We start from the raw sequence: 24085 nt of genomic DNA, 5'->3' as shown, positions 1-24085 counted from the left end.
ACTGAAGGAAAAGTAAAGATAGGTGTAATCTAGATGACTGTATGAAGGGAAGGCAGGGGCAGAAATTTGAGGGAGAGCACATCTGATGACCTCAATTTTCTCCCTAAAATAGCAGACAACAACAGAGTAAGGTGTTTGGGAGCTTGATAAACAGTTGAGGAAAATCAACATAAAATAGTGGATAACATCCAAGCCTCTAAAATCCAACTGCTCAAGTTCAAATCTTGCCTCCACCACCTACGGACTGTGTGACTTGTGGCCAGTTATTTAAGCTAAGTCTTTATTTCTTCAGCTGTAAAACGATATTAATTACTGCTCTACACCACAGCGTTGTCACAAGGGCTAAATTAAGAAGTTCAGTACCTGGCAAAAAACAAGCATTCAACACTACTATCACTCTTATTAATAGTGAAGGTAGGATGAAAGCAAGAGCTAAGGAAATGTAAAACGATCATCCGAGAGCACTGACTGTGCAACTAAGGTGAAAGGGCACAAATCTGTTGTGTCTTCCCACGTGAAGAGTCCTGTCTCAAGTGTTCTAATGACGCCCAATATAAATCAAATTCTCAAAAGGCTCCAAACCTGGACCACATTAATTCCACATGTTAATTATATCCTTGCTTTGTTGAACCGCTATCACTGGTCTGCATGAGAAAAGGCTTGCTTTTTCTGGCCTTCCTGTAAGGCCTGTTGAGGACGCTGTGAAGGGCCCTCAAGTTCCTCTCATGGAGGTTTCTGGAGAAAACAATGTCCCTCCTGACAGGCTGCGCCGCCTCCTTGGGTTAGACAATACCCATTCTCTAATCTTTCCTCTGCTTGTGTTCCGACCAAGCTAGGTACAGGTGTCAGGGGCACAGGTGAACGAACGCGAAGTGGGACGGAGGCCAACGTGAGCGCCGCCAAAACACGGCAGGCGGGAAATGGGAAGCCCAGAGCCCTAGAGCCCTAGAGCCCGAGGATGCTGCAACACCTGCAGGGAAAGAAGCCGTGAGAGCGTTATTCAGGGCACATCACCTCAGAGGCAATAGCGGACCCGGCCTGAGGCTCACTGCCACGGCTCCCAACCCGGCAGGCAGAAGAGGCAGGCCGATAAGCGCCTTACCTAGAAACGGCGGAGGCTGACAAGCTCACGTTACTCCTCCACTTCCGGCGCTGTGGGATGACGTCGAGAGACAGACTGGAGAGCAACCAGTGATTACCTGCTGACAGGGTCTCGCCCGATGCCCGGATCGGGAAGTGCCCGCCCCACTTGGACCTGTATTGGGCCACGGTCCAAGTTTGGATCTTGGCAGTTATCCCAAAGAGGACGAGCTTTCTCAGCATCACTCTATGCGAGAGCTGCTACCCCGTCACCACCTCTTAGTTTCTGAAATGGGAGAGACTTCAGGCTGCTCTCCTCTCGGTGGCCGTTTCTAGGCAGTCGTCCAGCCTCTGACATTCCCTTCATAAGGAAAAGCTCACTACTTTTAAGGCCACCTTTTGCGCTGTAGACAGTAGCTGCTTGTGGCCGCCCCCTTTCAAAGCTACAATCTGCTTTCTCCTATTCTGGGGGAGAAAGGACTGGAGGGGAGAAACCTTAGCGGAGAAACCTGCTAAGATTTTTTAATGCTGTCTTCACTAAATGAACTGGCTGAGGGGCAGTCAGGGAGGAGAGAAGCAGGATGTTGGAATGAAATGTGTTTACCGATTTTTACGGCAATTCCAAGATGTTCCCTAAGAGTCATATATTGCGATTATTCGAACGCATTCTGGCAGATGGAAAAACTCCTCTCTCATTTGGAATATCGTTTCCTTCCAAAGGAAAGCAGAGACTCAATGGTATGATGGCGATATCAGAGCTATAAAAACAGAGTGGGAGGATCTTCCAGGAAACACGTAAGGGAGACTTGCAGTTGTTAGCAGAGAAGATGCAGGTTTATATTAGGGTCACACCAGTAAGTGGAGAACAGGAAGCTTCTCAGCGGCCACACAGGCCTCATGGCAGTGGAATGTGGTTCACATTGCTCGAGGTAAAGAGAGGCTATTCTGGTGACCTGACCAGTTATTTCCTCAGAATTAAGCTTCTCTTAGCCTCTACTTCAACCTACCTGCCTATGTTGTGTCTTGCATTCAAAACTGGATTGGATTATTCTAATTGGATTATTCAACATATACTGTGCAAAAAATGCCCAGCCTATTATGTCTAGCATACTACCGGCCCAAGAAGCAGGGTCACATGGCATAATGCACGGCTTCAGGGCATGGCAGGCACAAAATTTTCAAGGACTCCAAAACCAAAGATTTATCACAAACACATATATAGAGATTAATAGAGAATAAGCCTGTGGTATTATCTAATGCAGTAGCCCTCAAAGTATAATCCTTGGATCAGTAGCACTAGCCTCAAAACACTTGGGAACTTGTTAGAAATGCAAATTCTCAGTCCTCGCCCCAGGCTTACTGATTCAGAAACTCTGGGGGGCGAGGCCCAGCAATATGTTTAACAAGCCCACCAGGTTATCCTAATATTGTACATGCTTAGATTTGAAATTCACTGATGGAAGGCAAAGGCTTCAAACCACACACTGTGATAAATGTGTTTTGTTAGTATACTCAGAGTTTTGGGGATTTTTTGTTTGGTTTGGTTTTCTTTTTTTCAAATAAAAATTTTTTTTCAATTTTTAATTGTGGCAAAATACAAATAACATAAAACTTACCCTCTTAAGTGTTTTTAAGTGTACAGTTCAGTAGTGTTAAGAATATTCACATTGTAGTGAAACCTATCTCCAGAACTTTTTTTTTTTTTTTTTGATTGCGTTGGGTCTTCGTTGCTGCACGCGGGCTTTATCTAGTTGCCGTGAGTGGGGGCTACTCTTCGTTGCAGTGCACGGGCTTCTTATTGCGGTGCCTTCCCTTTTTGTGGAGCACGGGCTCTAGGCACGCGGGCTCAGCAGTTGTGGCGCACGGGCTTAGTTGCTCCGCGGCATGTGGGATCTTCCCGGACCAGGGCTCGAACCCGTGTCCCCTGCACTGGCAGGCGGATCCTTAACCACTGCACCACCAGGGAAGCCTCTCAGAACTTTTTAAGCTTGAAAACCAAAACTCAAACAACTCCCCATTTCCTCCGCCCCCAACCCCTGGCAGCCACCATTCTACTTTAAGTTACAATGAGTTTGACCACTCCAGATACCTCATGTAAGTGAAATCATACAGTATTTGTCTTTTTGTGACTGGCGTATTTCACTTAGCATAATGTCCTCAAGGTTAATTCACTTGTAAGTGTCAAAACCTCTTTCCTTTTCAAGGTTAAAAAACATTCCATTGCACGTATACACCACACTATTCATCTGCTTCCACCTTTTGGCTATTATGAATAAGGCTGCTGTGAACATCGTTGTACAAGTATCTCTTTGAGATCCTGCCTTCAATTATTTTGTATATATACCCAAAATTGGGATTGCTGATTCATAATTCTGTTTTTAATATTTTAAGGGACCACCTACTGTTTTCCATAGCGGCTGCACCATTTTACATTCCCACCAGCAGTGCACAAGGGTTCCAATTTCTCTACATTCTTGCCAACACTTGTTATTTTCTGATTTGGGTTTTTTTTCTTTTAATAGCAGTCATCCTAATGGGTGTAAGGTAAGGTGATATCTCATTGTGGCTTTGATGTGCATTTCTCTAACGATTAGCGAAGTTGAGCATCTTTCCATATGTTTTTTGGCCATTTGTATATCTTCTTTAGAGAAATATCTATTCAACTCCTTTGCCCATTTTTTAATCATGTTAGTTTACTGTTGTTGCATTGTAGAAGTTCTTTTAATCTTCTGGATATTAACCCCTTATCAGATATATGACTTGCAAATATTTTTTCCCATTTCATAGGTTGCCTTTTCACCCTGTCAACTGTGCCCTGCACAGAAGGTTTTTTTTATTTTTTTATTTTTTTTATTTTTTTTGCGGGGGCTGCGTTGGGTCTTTGTTGTTGCGTGCAGGCTTTCTCTAGTTGCGGTGAGCGGGAGCTACTCTTCGTTGTGGTGCGCAGGCTTCTCATTGCAGCAGGCTCAGTAGTTCTGGTGCACAGGCTTAGTTGCTCTGCGGCATGTGGGATCTTCCCGGACCAGGGCTCGAACCCGTGTCCCCTGAATTGGCAGGCAGATTCTTAACCACTGCACCACCAGGGAAGCCCCAGAAGTTTTTAATTTTGATGTAGTCCAATTTATCTATTTTTACACTTGCTGCCTATGCTTTTGGTACCATATCCAAGAAATCATTGGATGCTTTTCCCCTATGTGTTACAGTTTTAGGTCTCACATTTAGGTCTTTGATCCATTTTGAGTTTTTTTTTTTATGGTATAAAGTAAGCATCCAACATCATCCTTTTGCATGTGGATATCCAGTTTTCCCAACACAATTTGTTGAAAACACTGTCTTGCCTCCATTGAATGGTCTTGGAATACTTGTTGAAAATCATTTGACTACATATGCAAGGGTTTATTTCTGGGCTTTCTATTCTATTCCATTGGTCCAGTACCACCCTGTTTTGATTACTGTAGCTTTGTAATAACTTTTTAAATCAGGAGGTGTGAGACCTCCAACTTTGTTGGGTTTTTTTTCCTTTTTCCAAGATTGTTTTGGCTATTTTGCTCAGGGGGAGTAATTTTTTTAATTATAACAGTTAGAAATTAGAAAATCTTGCATGAAAATCAGGATTCTTGGTGTCCTGGGAAAAAAATCAAGAAATCCAGCAAATTCTGGCAACAAATAGTTGGAATTGGAGTGGCTGCCAAGTGCTCTCTAGTTGCCATTGTCTCCACCCACTCATTTATGTAACCTGTCCCGTCCCTTAAAGGCCCTTCTTTCTTTGATACTTTGAGACTCCTGGTCTAAGGGAAAGGCAGTTGGAACCAGAGGACCAACCTGGGGAGGCTGCAGTGGTCTGGTTCAGAGATTTTCTCAAAAGGAAAAATACAAAGTTCTGAGAGAAAATATAGCTAGGAAATTTTGTTTGTTTGTTTGTTGCAGGAGAGAGGGTAGAGTGGGAGGGGTTGGGGAGGGGTGTCAGGAAAGACCTATCTAAGGAAAAGACAATTAAACTGAGTCCAGAAAGATGAAAATGAAACAGACAAAACTTGGTAGAAGAATATTCTAGGTCTATAATCTAGACTGAGGAAAGGGCATGTACAAAAGCCCTACAGTAGGGCTTTTAGCATATTCTTTCAGGCATGACAGAAATTCAATGGAGCTCAAGAGTAGATTGTAAGAGGAAAACGGTGATATATGAGTGAGGGTCAGATAGTAAACCATTCAGGAACTGTATGTAAGCTCATCCTATAGTCAATGAAAAAACCCTAAAGAGTTAGCCAGGGAGCAACATTATTTGATTCTCATTTTATGAAGATTACTGTGGCTGCTGTGAAGAAGAACGGATTGGAGGGGAGGATGAGAACAGAAAGGCTGAGAGCAGTTAGGAGTTTACTGATGTAGCACAAAGGATGTTGGCAGCCTGGACAAGAATACAGAAGTGGACTGATTTAAGAGCTATTTTGGAGGCAGTAGCAACTGGATAAGACAAGACATATTCTTCTCTGTAGGCCAGCCTAGGTCAGATGGCAAATAATAAAAGTCACTTAGTGGGGATAGGACCAAAACCTAGTGAGCTACACATGTAGTTGCATCTTTCACATATCCAAAAACTTCTCACTGCAAGTACCTACGACTCTGCCTGAAGGCTTCCTCTGGCCCCAAGAGCCTTCTCTGACTGCATACAGGCCAGAAGGGATGGGATTTACACTCCTGGGAGTAGTGAAAATGATGTAAAGAAGTGAATGGGTAAACTTGTTTCCACACCCCTGGGGTGAAACAACTTTGAAGCATAAACTACTCTGTCTCCCAGAGGCTCTCCAGCCCCAGTTGTCTAGAGGGGTAACCTGTGCATTAACCCACAGGTACTGCTTCCCTCCCATCCCTGTCTCACTTCTCCACTCCCCTACTGATGCTTCCTGCTATCATCTCCTAAACAAACTAACTGCACTCAAATCCTTGCCTTGTGTATGCTTCTGGGGGAATACAACCTACACACTCCTGCTGAATATTTTATTTATTTGTTTGTTTGTTTGTTTGTTTTTGGCCGCATTGGGTCTTCATTGCTGCGTGCGGGCTTTTCTCTAGTTGCAGCGAGCAGGGGCTACTCTTTGTTGTGGTGCGTGGGCTTCTCATTGCGGTGGCTTCTCTTGTTGCAGAGCACAGGCTCTAGGCACGCAGGCTTCAGTAGTTGTGGCACACGGGCTCAGTAGTTGTGGCTCACAGGCTCTAGAGCGCAGGCTCAGTAGTTGTGGTGCACGGGCTTAGTTGCTCCGTGGCATGTGGAATCTTCCCAGACCAGGGCTAGAACCCGTGTCCCCTCATTGGCAGGTGGATTCTTAACCACTGTGCCACCAGGGAAGTCCCTGAATATTTTCTAATGATATTTTATTTCTCTTTTTTTGGTAAGTTAGTAACTCCTACTGCTTCCCAACTTTTTGATGTCACGACGCAAAGATAAAATTATATATGCAGATCATACTGGGGTCACCTTAAGGTCTATGAGGAACTTGGTGAAAAAAAATCATTATATTTTCTTTATAATTATATGTGATAAAAATTTAAAATAGACCATTTGAGAAAATAACATTGATTCTGGCTAAATATCCAAATAAAATATTTTAAAATTTTTCATGAGAAACTTGACCGTGTTTCTGTGAATATTACCTTTTTGACATTAGGTTTTATGGTGAAATAGCTATGTCATTTCTGATTAAGTTTTTAATGATAATCTTTTTAAATTCTTAGAGTCACACCCATAATTGACGCACCAGTAGAGAAGTTGTTCTATACATCAGAGTAAACATGCTAATGTATCCATGAACTATACCCTGCAATTAACTTTAAAATTTTCCACCTATAATTTACACTTTGTTTTCAACTCCTACTTTCAATACTAGTTAACCTCTCCCACTATGTGTTGAGTTCATAGCTTAACTCTCTCAAGAATCTAACTTTGCAAGAGTTTAGGGGATCATCACTGTAATCCCAAGGACTAACATTCATACTATTGATGGTTCCTGTTAGAACTTTCATTTCAATTCACCGATTCTTATTTGTGTAAATTGCAGATGTTGTGGTGGTCTCTTCTAAAATTTCTTATAAACATACTAATTCTAACTTATCCTGCTTACCTTCTACCATCTCTTCATTGCCAGCCTTGTACGAGCAATGCTGAACTTCTTACCCTTCCACCCCCTCCTCCTCAGTACTCTAGAGAGATAGATGAGCTATCCCTGCTAAGCCCTGGCACAGCTGTAATACTCTATTGCATTCCTTGATGTTCATGCTATTTCCTCTGGAATGTTCTTCCTTATTTTCTCCCTAATTCACTCCAGCCCCCTCCAATCCATTTACATGCAACTAGAGAAAATATTTCAAAACACAAATCTGACTAAACTCAGTAACTTTTAGTCTTACTTTTGAACGAGATGTTATCTATCTCTCATAATCCTATCTACCACTTTTTCCTTGCCTATCCACATACCCAACACAGGGAGTTTCTTTCAATTTTTTGAACCCGTTCAGTCAAGGTTCTCTGGTTGGAAGCTGGAAAAGTACTCTAGCTAACTTAAAGACTGATGCAGCTGCCCTTGGTACCATTCCCAAACCATATGAATCTTGTACTATCCAGGCCCTCAACCTCACAATTACACAGAGTTAACAGTAACTCCAGAACAGGAGGGCCTGGGCTCCTGACATTGTCAAGATCAGTTCTTCCCTCTGGTCAAGTAGGAGGGACGTGGATTTAGGAGCCCACATGGACACTTGCATCCCATTAAAGGCCAAGATTCTCCAGGGTCTTGGCCTCTAGCCAGATGAAATCAGAGAAGCTCTAACTTTCCATTGCTTGGTACATTTTTTCATTCATTCAACAAGTATTTTTGAGTAGCTTCTACATGTCAGGCATTGTTTTAGGTGCCAGGGCCTATACCACAGTGAAGAAAACAAAGCTCCTGCTTTCAAGGAGCTTACAATCTAGTGGGGAGAAGCAGACCATAAAAAAGAAATATACGGATAGGGACTTCCCTGGTAGCGCAGTAGTTAAGAATCCGTGTGCCAATGCAGGGGACATGGTTCAATCCCTGGTCCGGGAAGATCCCACATGCGCAGAGTAACTAAGCCCATGTGGCACAACTACTGAGCCTGCCCTCTAGAATCCATAAGCCACAACTACTGAGTCCACGTGCCACAACTACTGAAGCCCACGCACCTAGAGCCTGTGTTCCACAACAAGAGAAGCCACCGCAATGAGAAGCCCGCGCACCGCAACGAAGAGTAGCCCCTGCTCGCCACAATTAGAGAAAGCCCACGTGTAGCAACGAAGACCCAACGCTGTCAAAAATTAATAAATTAAATAAATTTTTTAAAAAAAGAAGAAATATATGGGTCATGTGGGGATAAACGTTATAAAGAAAAAGCAGGATAGAAAGTGATGAGGATATTTTGTTTATTGTGGAAGGCTTTTTTTTGAGTACAGACCTAAAAGAACAAAGGAAGCCATGTAGATATCTAGGTGGGAAGGGAAGCCATCAAAGGATTTTAATCAGAGGAATGACTTTTTGAGCCCCGCCACCTCCAACCACCACAGAGTGACATATTTTTTAAAGGGTACATGTTTTTTAAAGAGTCATTCTAATTATTTTATGGCACCAGGATCTTAAAGAGAGGGAATGGTTTACAACCTGCAGTTTCTTCAAACCTCAATGTCTATATCCATTCAACAATCGCTTGGAGTGCGTCCTCTGTATTTGGCAGTGAGCTAGGTGTTGAGGACAGAGAAGGCAACAAGCCAGACCCAGCCCCTCCCTTTAAGGAACTTTCAGTGCTGGGAGCTCAGTTCCAGCACATACTCAGCTTTCAAAGACTCACTTTTGAGCTCTTCTGCTCTCCTGAACTTGTCCGTGTCCTTCAGATACTGACCTACCTGCGATTTCTCCCATTTGTCTTTCTCACTATACTTCAGACTGGATGCCCAGTGGCATTTTCCTGACTGTGGTTTGGCTCCTCTTGACAACATATTTGTATGTCTATACTTTTACACTATTCAGACAACCCTGGGACCCTCCTACTTTGTCACTCTTTTCACTAGCAAAGATCCAGCTCTGCATATCAAAATAACACAGTTTAATTAAATTTACTCTTTCTTTCTTCACCATACTTTCAATGAGAGTAAAACATCTATTTAACATAGAATAATATTGGCCTAAATTATATGGCCTGTAACAGAAGTTTTTAACCACTCTCCAAAGGACTTTCAATACAGAAGAGACCTCACTTCCCACATATGTGACTTCTCCCTGATGTCTCAGAGATAGGGGATATGGCATACGCGATTAAGGAGAAGAAAGGACAAAAAAAATTTTTAGAAAATATAGATTTAGTCTTTCTCTCTATGGCAGTCTATTACTTTTCTACACCCTATTGATTCTCCCCTCTCAGAATTCTTGCCCTTGTATAGTCCCCTCCCACACTGACTCTGGTCTTGGCCAAGGAACTGGCTTTGGCCAAAGGGACATTAAGAAGTAGGATGTGAGGGCTTCCCTGGTGGCACAGTGGTTGAGAGTCCGCCTGCCAATGCAGGGGACACAGGTTCGTGCCCCGGTCCGGGAAGATCCCACATGCCGCGGAGCGGCTGGGCCCGTGAGCCATGGCCACTGAGCCTGCGCGTCCAGAGCCTGTGCTCCACAATGGGAGAGGCCGCAACAGTGAGAGGCCTGCGTACTGCAAAAAAAAAAAAAGAAGAAGAAGAAGTAGGATGTGAGCAGAGCCTTGATAAGTGCCTGCACATTGTGGCCTATCTTTTCGGGGTGCTTCTCTTCAGAACCCAGCTGCCAGGCTGTGAGAAGCCCAACTTAGCCACATGAAGAGATCCTATGAAGGAGTACTGGGGTCCTGGTCAACAGCCCCAGATAAGCTCCCAGCCAACAGACAGTATGTGAGTGATCCAGCTTGGATGGACCCTCCAGCCCTAGTTGAGCAATCTCAGTAGTCACCACACAGAACAAACAGGAGCTATCTCTGATAAACCTTGCTCTAATTGCAGAATTTTGAGCAAGTAAATTACTGTTGTTATTTTAAGCCACCAATGTGGGGGGCATTTTGTCATACAGCATGAGATAACAAGAACACTCTTTTAAAAAAAAAAAAAAAGAGGTGCTGTTTTCTACTGTATGTTGGAATTCTTAAGACTAAAATGCCTGAACCCTGGGTCAAGGTTCAACTTCCCTAATAAGAGAGATGCTGGTGTACAATTAATTATACTGGTGTAATTGTTAGTTTAACGTCTGCAGCCCCATTCATCTGTAAGCTCCATGAGGGTTATGTCTATCATGGTCAACATTGTTTCAATGACCTAGAAAAGACCCTACCACATAGTAGGCACTCAATCAATATTTTAGTAAGTCAATATTATGTTGATTTACTAGCTATATTAGTTCTTCTGTTCGAATAGGACAGTAATACTTGTTATTTTATTATTATTATGAGCAAACATTATTATATAATGTTTACTACATGTAGACACTATTCTAAGCAATTTACATGTATCATCAAATTTAGTCCTCACAATAACCCTATGAGCTTGGTTCCATTATTATCCTTTTTTACAGATGAGGAAACTGAGGCACAGAAAGAATAAGTAACTTGTTTGTCACGGGACCAGGATTCAAACCCAGGGAGTCAGCTTCCAGAGTCTATATTCTTTGCCACTGCACTGCCCCTCCCAGTTTCCTGTCCTAGCCCTGGCAGTGTCATTGCTGTTGAAGCAAGAACAAGGAAAGGTTTCACACCAGAAGATGAAGAGTTCCCTCATCATGATGAAGACACCCCTGTGATTATGCAGGTGGAAAGCTGCACAGAGGGACCGCGTTCCTGCTCTAAAACACCTTTACAACGTCAATGACAACAAGAAGATGACAGACAGGAATGAGAGATGGTGACACACACCAGGAAGAAAAACCCTTATACCAGGGCCTAACCCAAGCCTCTAACTCTGCCAGCTAAAGTGACTGAACTCCAACTTGTGAGCTCAGCTCAACCCCAGTCACCCTACAGGACTATAAGGAGCCCTGAGTCAGGAGCTGCTAGCTCAGCACTGAGTCTCTTTTAAAGCCAGTGCCCCTGTGACTTGTTACTGGGTCTTCCTTATGCTCAGCACACAGACCAATGACAAAGGCCCAATGTGGCACCATCACCAACTCTGCCTCTGCTCTGAAGAACAGCCTGGATGTGGGAGTCTGGATCTAAGCCAGTAGCACTGTGAAGGTCACTAGCAAACTGACCTCCCAGTTTGATGAGTACTTTCTTGACCCAAAACTACCACTACCACCACCAGCAAGTGTGTACACCCACACACAAATGGCCCAGCCTCACTCCCCTATTTGGAGAAGACATGATAAGTTTAATATTAAAACTGAAATGGCAATTTACCCCAACAGTAGAAGAAATATTTCATAACTGCATCGCTTGATAGCTAAAAAGGGGTGCAGAGTTGGGGAGCAGGACGTTAGGTCTTGGTAATCAGAGGGGCCTTTTAGAGGGAGCCTTTGAACTATGTCTTCTCCATTTGACATTCACTCAACAAATACTTTTTGACACCTGCTATATGCCAATAACTGTACTAGGTGTGAGAAATAAAATGTTGTGAAGCCATGATCACTGAGAGTGCTCCACCTCAGAAACAGTGCTTTAACCCATGAATCCCTTTTTGGTGTGCTGCCATCAGGCTGTAAGAGGCACCCTTGTGAACTAGACACCCTGTCAGGGATGCTGTCAAGGACACTGCTCCTCATATAACATAATGTTCTCTTCATGAGCATCCCTGGGAGACAGTCCAATCTGATCTCAATTCTGGGTAACAGGTTTGTTTTTTACCTAGAGTAACAGGTTTGTTTTTTACCTAGGGACACCACAAATTGTAGGACCAATGAGGCTGTCAGCTTAGAGACAAATTCATGGCCCAGCTGTAGCAAATGTGAAAGTCATTCCTATCTGCATTTTTAGCTTTGTCCCTGGCTCTATTTTGTCTCTAGCCATGTTTTTATTTCTTCTCTGCACTTTTAATTTATGGCATCGTGTGTGTGTGTGTGTGTGTGTGTGTGTGATTTTTTTGTTTCAGAGATTTTTCTTGTATCCTTGGAAATGTCTATGAACACTTTCTAAAAGACATTGGCATCAATGTTTATAATACATTATATACATTTACATAAATGCTATGATAGAAGTGTATCTACAGGGTGATGTTAGCACACAAGAGGTCTTATAAATCAGTCAAAAGCATTAGAGGAGACCTTGCATAGGGGTCATTGCTTGAGCTGAATTCTTATTTTGTATTGTTCTTTGTTTTGTTGAGGATCTTGTAGAGTTTATTCACAATGCAACAATTGTTAAACAAAGTTAAGTTGTTACCTAGTGCAAGACGATAATAAAAATCTGGCAGAGTAAATTTTTTACATCCTATCATGGGTTCATGGGACACCACAGAAATCTTTTACAATAGATTGAGGCTACTTCCACAAGAGTTTCATTTCATCAATTTTTTCTGACAAAAAGATCATGAGCAAAAATAATTCATATTTACATCAGAATTTACATGCAGAGAAAGAAATTAAGGTGGGATATCAAACTTAAGTTAGAAGATATTTGATAGCAAAGTGAGATGAAGAATTAAAATAGTTATTTAGAAGACATATATACACAAAATGTTATCAACTGGATTATTCAAATAAATGAGGACAAACAGGATTTGGGAGTTTAAATTATCAAGATCGATAGTCTCCATGTGGAAGGGATATTAAAAATCATTTAGTTCAGTTGCATACCTGTGCAGCAGTGTTATTCCTTAATTCTTTATTCCATCTTGCAGGTAGGCCCCCCAGCCTTGGATGGTCCATGGATTGTGCGATTGCCTGTATGAGAACAGAGTGAGAGAAAGAATAGCTGCTGACACATTGTTTTATGTGTGCTGGGTCAGCAGATTATTTTTAAATACACTCAATTTGAGCTCTTTTTTCCCCTCTTTTCTTAAAAAAGAGTTCTAGCAATATAAAAACTCATATTGACCAACTGTATATAGAGGACCTGAAGAAATAGGTCAAGATCTCATGGATGAAGCATTTCACAATTTACAAAAAGACAGCAATAAACATGTTTACTGCACATCTTTTCATTTTCAATGGCATGAAAAATTACAACTATCTTTCTTCAGGTTAAAAAGAAAGAACGAAAAAGTAAACTAGCTATACTCCATGACCTCTTTCAACAATCTATAAGGCCTGGCGCTTTAAAGAGGATACTGTTCTGCCTTGCATTGGGGAAAATTGTTGACTTTTAACTTAGAATGACTAAAGAAAATGCATTGCTATTTTCCCCCCTCTTCCTTTCTATCAGAATTTTTTTAAGCAAAATTATCTGAAAATTGCTCACTGCTGAGCAGAAAGGCTACTCTGAACTCAGCAATTAGTCACTGACATTTCCTGCAGGAGGGCAGCCCAAGCAAGCAGAAAAACCACTATAGTGTTAAGCTGGATGTTCCATGAGGGCAGGAACCATCTCTGCTTCTTCACAACTATCTACCTGGTGCCTGGCTTAAAGTCTGGCACGATGCATATTCATTCATTCACTCATTCCATAAACTTGTATTGAGTACCTACTCTGTACCAGGCAGTGTTCTATATGCCTGGGATACATCATAAAACAAAACAGACAAAGATCTCTATCTAAATGAAACTTTACTTCTATTGGGAAGAGGGTATAGCGGGAAGAGACAATAGGTAAGTAATTTGTTGTGTCATGAGTGTGAAGTTATATAAAAAAGTTAAGGGGGATTGGGAGTGCTAAAGAGGAAGAGCAGATTGTGATTTTGAATAGGGTAGACACCGTAGGCTTCATTGAGAAGGTGATATTTAAACAAAGCCTCGAGGCAGGTGAGATGCTCAATACACACTTGTTGATTAAACAAATGAATGAGACCAAAGTTAAGGAAGCAGAAGAGTACAAACGATGTTCAGGAGGTGGTGAGAAAATGAGTTGAGAAGGTAGGCTGTTGGAGATGAAACTGGGAAGGAGATGGGAGGCTCACTAAGAAGGGTGCAGAGCTGAAGGGTAGGAATTTACAAAATTTAGAGTTTACAAAGAACTTTCACTTATAATCCTATTTAATTCTCACATTCCCAGTAAAGTTAGTTTCGTCTCTACTTTACCAATAAAGAAACTATACTCAGAGAAGCTTGGTAATTTTCCCAAGATCACACAGAGATACAAATTAAGAGTAAAATTTTATGTAAATTTTTAAAATTATACACCCTGTAGAACAACCAATAGATTGTGAGTGCTCAACAAAAAAATTAAAGAATAGTAAACTAACAGCCTATTTTGAATGTGTATCGTATTACTGGCAACAGAAAATATGCAGCTGCAAATCTATTTCTTTCATAAATGCCTCTCTTTTTACTTGTATAAACTTTTGCAAACTTGTGCTTTCAGATTCAATCCATTTCTCTTACAAACACAATACTTTGTGACTTGATTTTCATGAATAAAAATATTATTTCTCAGTTATACAAGAAATACATGAATACTTTCTTTAAAAGGTTAAAGTCCCCACCCAGTGGCCACCCTCCACCCTGGTCCTCAACATCAGAGATAAGTAAGTACTATCAGTTCTGATTGTATCCTCCTGCTCTTTTTCTATGAATACTTGTATATCCAAGTGTTGCCTGAATATCCACACTCGGTTGTTAATATGTTTAAAATTGAACTCATTATTTTCCCCTCAAAGCTAACCTGGTCCTCTGATTTCCTGTGTCAGTGAATAGTATTACCCCATCAGAAACTTTACATTCCATATTTTATCCACCCACTCACCTATCTCATCTAATCATCAATCAATCCCTGTAGGTATACCTCTTTAATATCTTGCATTATCACTCTTCTCCAATCCTACTCCCACAGCTTTAATATTGGCCCTCTTTGCCTACTGCTTCTACTGCAAGGCCAGATTCATGGCTGTGTGATGTGCAGTCACACAGGGTCTCATGCTTAGAAGAGCCCCATGCTAGGTTTAAGGCTCTGCTGTCACTGTCTCGAATTTCTCAATAATCTTTTTTTTGGCTGTGCTGCACGGCTTCCGGGATCTTAGTTCCCCAACCAGGGACTGAACCCAGGCCGTGGCAGTGAGAGCACCAAGACCTAATCACTGGACTGCCAGGGGATTCCCATCTCAAAAATTTTTGACAAGGGACCCTATGTTTTCATTTTGCACTGAGTCTTACAAATTATATAGCCAGTCCTGTACTACTGTAATAGCATCCTAACTGGTATCCATTTTCCCAGTATGGCCCTGCTGCAACCCACCCTCCACAATTCTGTAGGGAATTAAAAAGAAGACATTCCATTGGAATTGGATCAAGCAATACAGGGCACAGACGTCTCCCCTTTTCGAGGCTAAGAAGTCTAAAGTACAACTTTAAACTGAAAAGATGAATTATAGAAGAATGAAAGTTCCATATAACCAAGGATCTAACCACATTATCTATAGACACTTTTGTATTACAAGTACTTAGGGAAGATGGCCAAAGTAAATACAAGTCTCTGTGAAGCCAGAATGGTAAAGACCACAGGCTTTGCATTCAGAAAGACTGGGTCCAAATTCCAATTTGACCACTTAATGTGTGACTTTCGGGAAGTTACTCAAATTCACTAATTTTTATTTCATATTGATAAAACAGAGAAAATTATCTGTCAGGACTTTAGTGAGACTCACAAAATAACAGGGAACCAGTTAAGTTCAACAAACACTACTCTGTGCCAGACATGCCTTCATGCTGACGATATCAAGATGAATATGACTTCCTTCTGAAGCGTACAGGATGGAAAAAGGTGGCGGGGGTGGGGGGAGAGTAACTTCACAATATGGAGAAATCTGGCAAATGCTACCTCAGCCAGGTGATCAAGGTCAACATCAACAGTGATGAGTCATGTTCACAGTATGTACCTTGGATACATGATGAAACTAGCAATTTACCTCTGTGGTCTTTCTCCCCAAAAGCCATAAACCCAGCCTATCCATGAAAAAAACATGAGACAAACCCATATTGAAGGACAGTCTACAAAACACCTGGCCAGTACTCCTTAAAACTGTCAAGGTTATCCAAAATAAAGAAAATCTGAGAAGCTGTCACAGTCAAGAAAAGCCTAAAGAGACATGATGACTAAAAGTAATGTGGTATTCTGGATGGGGTCCTGGAACAGAAAAGGGACCTTAAGTAAAAACTAAGGAAATCAGAATAAAGAATGGACTTTAAAAAGGAAAAAAAATTGTAACTTTGTATGGTGATGAATGGTAACTATACTTACTGTGGTGATCATTTTTCAGTGTATACAAATATCAAATCATTCTGTTGTACACCTAAAACTAATATAATATTATATGTCAACTATACTCAATTTAAAAAAAGAATGGGCTTTTGTTAATAATAATGTAACAATTTTAGTTCATTAGTTGTGACAACTGTACCATTTTAATTAAGAAGCTGACAACAGGGAAAACTGGGTGCCAGGTATACAGGAACTCTCTGTACTATCCTCGCAACATTTCTGTAAATGTAAAACTATTCTAAAATTAAAAGTTTATTTAAAACATAACAGGCGGGCTTCCCTAGTGGTGCAGTGGCTGAGAGTCTACCTGCCGATGCAAGGCACACAGGTTCGTGCCCCGGTCCGGGAAGATCCCACATGCAGCGGAGCGACTGGGCCCGTGAGCCATGGCTGCTGAGCCTGTGCGTCCAGAGCCTGTGCTCTGCAACAGGAGAGGCCACAACAGTGAGAGGCCCGCGTACCGCAAAAAAAAAATTAATTAATTAAAAAAATAAAATAAAATAAAAAGTAACAGGGCTTCCCTGGTGGCACAGTGGTTAAGAATCCACCTGCCAATGCAAGGGACACAGGTTCAAGCCCTGGTCCAGGAAAATCCCACATGCCGCGTAGCAACTAAGCCTGTGCACCACAACTACTGACCCTGTGCTCCAGAGCCCACGAGCCACAACTACTGAGCCTACAAGCCACAACTACTGAAGCCCAGGGGCGCCTAGAGCTCATGCTCCGCAAGAAAAGAAGCCACCACAATGGGAAGACCACGCACCGCAACGAAGACCCAATGCAGCCAAAAATAAATAAATAAAATAAATAAATTTTTAAAAATAAAATAAAAAATAACAACTGGGGGTTGGGGGTTGAAAGGGAGAACAGTTCATAAAGAAGACTGAGACAATGTGTAGTCACAGAGATAAGAGGAGAACCAGAACAAATTGGTGAGACTCAAAAAAATTCCAGCCCCACTAGGCCCCACAGTCAATTAAAAACTAAATGTTGCAAGAAATTTAAATTAATTCATACAAGTATTTAAACTAGAATTTTAGCTAGAATTTACTTTCCATTTTGTACTTTCTAATAAAATTTTTCTTTCCTTTTTAAAGAAAAAAAGTATAGCAGTAATTCTACACATCCAAAACTCAACTCATCTTTCTTCCCCTCCAACTCTGCCCCCACCACAGCTTCCTCTTCCTCCTCTTTCAAGTCTCCCCATCTCAGGAAGGGCATCTCCAACCTCTTGCTCAGGCCATAAAGCTGGAAGTCAGCCATGACTCCTTCTCCATCAACTCTGCATCCAGTCAAAGCGACCTGCAGATGCTACCTCTATACTTATATTTCCCTCCCTCTCCATTTCTACCGTGTAGGCCTTACGAATTCTTTTTTTGTTTTGTTTTGGGTTTTTTTGTTTCTGTTTTTGTTTTTGTGTTTTTGGCCACACTGTGCGTCTTGCAGGATCCTAGTTCCCCAACCAGGGGTCAAACCTGTGCCCCCTGCAATGGAAGCATGGAACCCTAACCACTGGACCACCAGGGAAGTCCTGGCCTTACCAATTCTAATCTAATCTCTCATCATAAAAGCTTCCTATGAATCCATCCTCCACATTAGCATCCAAATGGTTGTTCTAAAATGTAAATATGATCAAATCATCTGTAAAACAAGGTTGATATGATTAAAATATGACAACATTTATAGAGAGTGCCTGACAGGCACTCCCCCCAAAAAAGTCAGCTGTTAGAGGTTATATCACCCCATCCCTAAAATCTTCCAGGATCTCTCAAGAGCTTTCAAGATAAAATTCAAGCTTCTAGCATAATTCTCAAGCCCTTAAGAAATTGGCTCCTACCATGCCTCCAGTCATCTCCAGCTATCTCCATGGATACTTGTGATCTGGCAAGAGTTACAAAGCACACCACTGAAATAAAATATAATGGTAAGAAAAGAGACCATTCGTGATAGAAACAAAAAGACAATGTCTAATAACATCTTTAAGAAGAAATGATCAGGACCTGGTTTAAAACAAAAAGCATACAGTAATCAAAACAGTTTGGTATTGGTACAAAAACACAGATATGGATCAATGGAACAGAATAGGGAGCCCAGAAATAAATCCACACACCTACAGTCAATTAATCTTCAACAAAGGAGGCAAGAATATAAAGTGGGGAAAAGTCTCTTCAGCAAGTGGTGCTGGGAAAGTTGGACAGCTGCATGCAAACCAATGAAGTTAGAACACACCCTCACACCATGCACAAAAATAAATTCAAAATGGCTTAAAGACTTAAACATAAGACATGACACCATAAAACTCCTAGAAGAGAGCATAGGTAAAACACCCTCTGACATAAATCTTACAAACGTTTTCTTAGGTCAGTCTCCCAAGGCAATAGAAATAAAAACAAAAATAAACAAATGGGACCTAATCAAACTTACTAGCTTTTGCACAGCAAAGGAAGCCATAAAAAAATTTAAAAAAAAAAGACGACCTACAGAATGGGAGAAACTATTTGTAAATGATGAGACAGACAAGGGCTTAGTCTCCAAAATATACAAACAGCTCATACAACTCAACAGCAAAAAAACAAACAACCCAATTGAAAAATGGGCAGAAGACCTTAATAGACATTTCTCCAAAGAAGACATACAGATGCCTCGTAGGCACATGAAAAGATGCTCAACATCGGTCAGAATGGCCATCATTAAAAAGTCTACAAATAACAAATGCTGGAGAGGGTGAGGAGAAAAGGGAACACTCTTACACTGCTGGTGGGAATGTAAGTTGGTGCAGCCACTATGGAAAACATTATGGAGGTTCCTTAGAAAACTCAAAATAGAATTACCATATGATCCAGCAATCCCATTCCTGGGCATATACCCAGACAAAACTATAATTTAAAAAGATACATGCACCCCTATGTTCATAGCAGCACTATTCACAATAGCCAAAACATGGAAACAACCTAAATGTCCATCAACACATGAATGAATAAAGAAGACGTGGTACAGAATATACAACGGAATACTAATCAGCCTTAAAAGAACAAAATAATGCCATTTGCAGCAACATGGACACAACTAGAGATTATCATACTAAGTGAAGTAAGTCAGAAAGAGAAAGACAAATAGCATATGATATCACTTATATGTGGAATCTAAAATATGACACAAACTTATCTACAAAACAAAAACAGACTCACAGACATAGAGATCAGACTTGTGGTTGCCAAGACGGGGGAGGGAGAGTGATGGATGGCGAATTTGGGTTGGTAAATGCAAAATATTACGTGTAGAACGGATAAACAACAAGGTTCTGCTGTATAGCACAGGGGACTATATCCAATCTCCTGCAATAAACCGTAATAGAAAAGAAAATTATAAAAAGAATGTCTCTATGTATATAACTGAGGCACTTTGCTGTACAGCAGCAATTGTCACAGCATTGTAAATCAACTACACTTCAACTTAAAAAAAAAGCATAAAACACAATAAAGAAAATGAATATATAGTTATACGCACAATATAACTTGTTTACAGAGGAAGATTCAACATTATAAACATGCTAGTTCTTCCCAAACTGACTGATATATAAAAGCACTGTAATGACAATCAAAATCACGTTGGGATCTTGGGTAATCTGCCAGAAACATTCTTAAGCTCATCGGGAAGAAGAAAAATACTAGAAAATGCCAGGAAAATTGTAAAAAGAAGGAGCAATGAGGAGAAAGAGGCCTACCAGACACTAAATTTAAGTAAATTTAGTACACAATAAAAGTGGCATCTCACATGAGTTAGGAGAAAGAGTATTAAAATATTTAGACAAACTAGCTCACCATCTGCAGAAAGATATAGCTCAGTTAATTACAAATAACCCTCAGTCCTTTCACCAAAAGAACTTCTAGGTGGAATAAAGATTTAAATATGAAAAATGAAACGATGAAAGTGCTAGAAGAACACCTGGGAGAATATATAATGTTGGATTGGTGAAGTCTTTTAAACATAGCAAATGAAGGAGAAGTAGGAGGGGAAAAGAAGAGAGGAGAAGAAAAGAAATAAGAAGTCAAAAGAAAAAGTTGAAACTTATTTACATAAAAATTTTAAACTTTATATGGTCCACATATATACACATATAGATACAGTCAAAAGCTACAAAACACTAGAGAAAATAACTGCAACACACGACACATTAACACCTACTATCTATCACACATAAAGGTGCTATTATATATCATTAAAACAGTGTAGGGACACCACAGAAAAATGGTCAAATGAGAGGAACAGACAGGGTGACAGAAGAAGAGTCAGTAAACATTTAAAAGATGCTAACCACACAATTCAAGAAAGTCAAATTAAAACAATAGATACCACTTTTTAACCTTTAAGGTTAGACAAGACAAAAAAAAAAAAAAAAGACAGAACTCACATTGGCAAGGTCCACTCATACACTGCTGACAGGGGTACAAACTGATATGCAAAGTTATTTACTCAATTTTAAATTTGCATTCACATTGACACAGCAATTTCAGTTCCAGATGTCTGTCTTACAGAAATACTTTCATGAGTGCCCAAAGCTGTTATTTGAGAATATCTCAGCAACATTGTCCATGAAACAGTGGAAACTACCAAAATGCTCAATAGGGGAATGGTTAAATATAGTGCCTGCATGCTATACACTATAAACTCGTTAAAAATAACAAGCTAGACTATTTATCCTAACATGGTAAGATGACAATAAATTAAGCCAAAAGGGCAAACTGCAAACAGCGTGTATATAATATGATCTTATTTCTGCACCAAAAAAGATCACATTCTAAATTACTGCTAATCTTTTTGTATTTTATGTAAGTAATGCTTCTTAAAAGTGTTAACTTCTATTACTGAAAAACCAGGATATTTAGCAGCACATATTTTCAGCACTACTTACATACGCTTCTATGAAGGAAAAACCGTCAAACAGAACATACGTAATGATGTTTTTTAAGACAACTAAAAATCACCTAACTTGCTTCTGGAGTGATGAGTTACTAGTTCAAAGCTTGAATTGGGAGGAGGGAATTTTATACGTTTTTAAGTTTAATTTTTTAAATAAGTATTGCATTCAAATGGATTAAATATTCCAAAATTACAAACAGGTATATTGTGAAACTTCCTCCTCCCATGTGCCTCCCCCTAGCAGCTAGCTCTCTCCACAGGCAACCATATTACTAGTTTGGGGGTATCTTTCTGAAATATTCTACACACATACAAGCAAATGAATACATAGTTTTCTTTTTTAATCAAATTTTATGCCCTTTATTCTTAATAAAGAATTAACTTGTAATAATCTATACTCGAAAATAATCTGAAATATATATATAACTGGAAAAAAGGAATTAAGCTTAAAGAGCTTGCAGATTTTAAAAGTATTTTCAATATCATATTTCATAGTCTTAATGTTTCAGTCTCAAGACGGTATCTTCATGTTTGTATAATACTTTCATCTTTCTAAAACGTGTGGGAATTTCAGTTGGGTTCCTCAGGCAAAAAGAAACACTAAACATGGTAATACTTGAGAAACACTAGCCATGGTAATATTTATTGTGGAAACTCTCCGTTGAAGTGATTTGATATACACCATACTGATGCTTATTTCATATGCTTAACCAATGTTAGACTCACAAACGCACAGCTCACGTTACACTAAAGTAGGGACTTGAGGACTTCAAAGCCTACGTAACACATGGACGATATTTATTAGCTGTTTGTTTACTGTTCTCTTTTAATTGTTCATGTTTTCACAACTGTTGGTCTCTCCGCCTGGGATACTCATCTGGATGGTGCAAGTTTCCCACTACTTGGCACCCCAATACTCTTCTTTTGTCAACGTTTATCCTTGAGGGCAGGGAAAACGACTTACGTGATTTTTATATTAACAAGCCCTAGCTCGCTGCCTGGCAGCATTGGAGTTTTAGTGACTGAAAATTAAGAAAACAAAACCAAACCCTTTATACCTGAGGTGATAATTGAGAAGGTAACATCTAAGATTAGAAACATTAGGTGTGGACTTCCCTAGTGGCACAGTGGTTAAGAATTCAACTGCCAACTCAGGAGACACAGTTTTGAGCCCCGAGTCCGGGAAGACCTCACATGCCACGGATCAACTAAGCCCGTGCACCACAACTACTGAGCCTGCGGTCTAGAGCCCACGAGCCACAACTACTGAAGCCTGCACGCCTAGAGCCCGGCCTCCGCAACAAACCACCGCAGTGAGCAGCCCCTGCTCGCCACAACTAAAGAACGCCTGCGTGCAGCAACGAAGACCCGACGCAGCAAAAATACATAAATAAAATTTTTTAAAAAACAAAAAGAAACGTTAGGTGTTTCTCAGCCGTACCACAAGCACAAACAGGTGAAAAAGTGCATTTGGGAAAATGCACAAAGCTACAATTTAAAGAGATAAGGCTGAACTGATAAGTATGGGATGCCTCCAGGGTAAAGTTCAAAATTCTTAGTTTAGTAACATACACCAACAGGTGTTTGCCAACTAGCTCTGAAGCCTCACCCTCCGTCACTCCAGCTCTCAGCTCTGGCTATATTCAAGTACCTGCAATTTCCTAAAAACATCATATTCTTTCACACCTTAATCATAGCCTTCCCTTGCACTTTGTCCTTGCTGGGAATACTCTTCTTTCTTCACAACTCGGCTCAACTGCCACTTTCCCAGAGAAGCTTTCCCTGTTCCATCAGATTAACAGTATTCCCCTACAGTTCTCTGACTTGCCTGTCTCCCTACTAAAGTCTGAGTGAACCAGGATTTTCCAGCGTTGCATCTCCATCTTCCTTGGTGCTAAGTCCTCCTGTGTTTGTTTTGTTATTGAATAAGGAAGACAGACCCCATCTTCCATTATGTCCCGAACTCAACATTTGAAAGCCTGAAGGACTCATTCTGCAGACTCTAGATCCAGATTCATAGACTAGTAGGACTTAAACGTTAGGTCAAATAATTAAAACTATTTGCCAGTTAGCCACTCCTGGTGTTACTGTGTCCCCCGCTAGCCAAACCCGGTGAACGCCTGGACAGAGAGACTACAAGGCCCACGGTTTGCACCAAGGTAATGCAAACGCTTCCCCATTGAGGGCCGCCTGAGCCCGACGTATGGCAAGGCCCAAAGCAAATAACGTGTATATACGGGTCCGGACTTGAACTAAGAGCTCTTCCAACTTCGCAGTTTGGTGAATTACGAGGCCTTGGACTGCGTGGGTGATTGCTCTGGGGCCCAGGCCCGTCTTGCTCAGCATTTCGTGCTCGGCGGCTTCCCAGAATCTCAAGGCTAAAAAACTAAGCCGGTTAGAGACGCCGAAAGAGGTGAACGAGGCGCCAGCGGGGAAGAGGTGCGGCAAAAGGCTTTGTTCTGAGAGGTTCCCGTTCAGCGCACAGCCCCTGTCCGGGGCCCAGTTCCCGAGTCTTCCGCGCTCCCGCAAGCGGCGGCGGCCCCACAGATTTTGGAATCCCTTGCTGACCCAAAATTGCAGCGCTCTTAGGTAATCCCCGTTCCCGCTCGAGACTTCTGCACTCTCTCACTCACTAGCTGGATGAAAGGGCTCCAGAAAGTTCCACAAACGCCAGAGACCCAGGCTTGCGCACAGCCCCTCCCAGCCCGAACGCCCCCGCGCC

At 41.1% G+C, this 24085-nt stretch overlaps 1 protein-coding gene across 5 annotated transcripts in view; it reads right to left on the bottom strand.

The window, feature by feature from the left end:
- The window catches only part of APTX (aprataxin), a 50630-nt gene extending 26617 nt beyond the window's left edge, over positions 1-24013 (bottom strand). Inside the window, exons 1-2 of one of the 5 annotated variants that reach the window (XM_060101851.1) lie at positions 23050-24013; positions 12888-12974 (exon numbers count right to left, since the gene is read on the bottom strand). The gene's annotated coding sequence lies outside the window, so the exon portion shown is untranslated. The other 4 variants (XM_060101847.1, XM_060101850.1, XM_060101848.1 and 1 more) reach the window with 4 other exon arrangements.
- Between the last annotated feature and the right edge of the window lie 72 nt (positions 24014-24085).

This window comes from Mesoplodon densirostris, chromosome 6 (assembly GCF_025265405.1).
Source record: "Mesoplodon densirostris isolate mMesDen1 chromosome 6, mMesDen1 primary haplotype, whole genome shotgun sequence".
NCBI lineage: Eukaryota > Metazoa > Chordata > Mammalia > Artiodactyla > Ziphiidae > Mesoplodon > Mesoplodon densirostris.
Note: the sequence above shows the minus strand (reverse complement) of the source record. Positions and strands in the feature narration are given on the sequence as shown.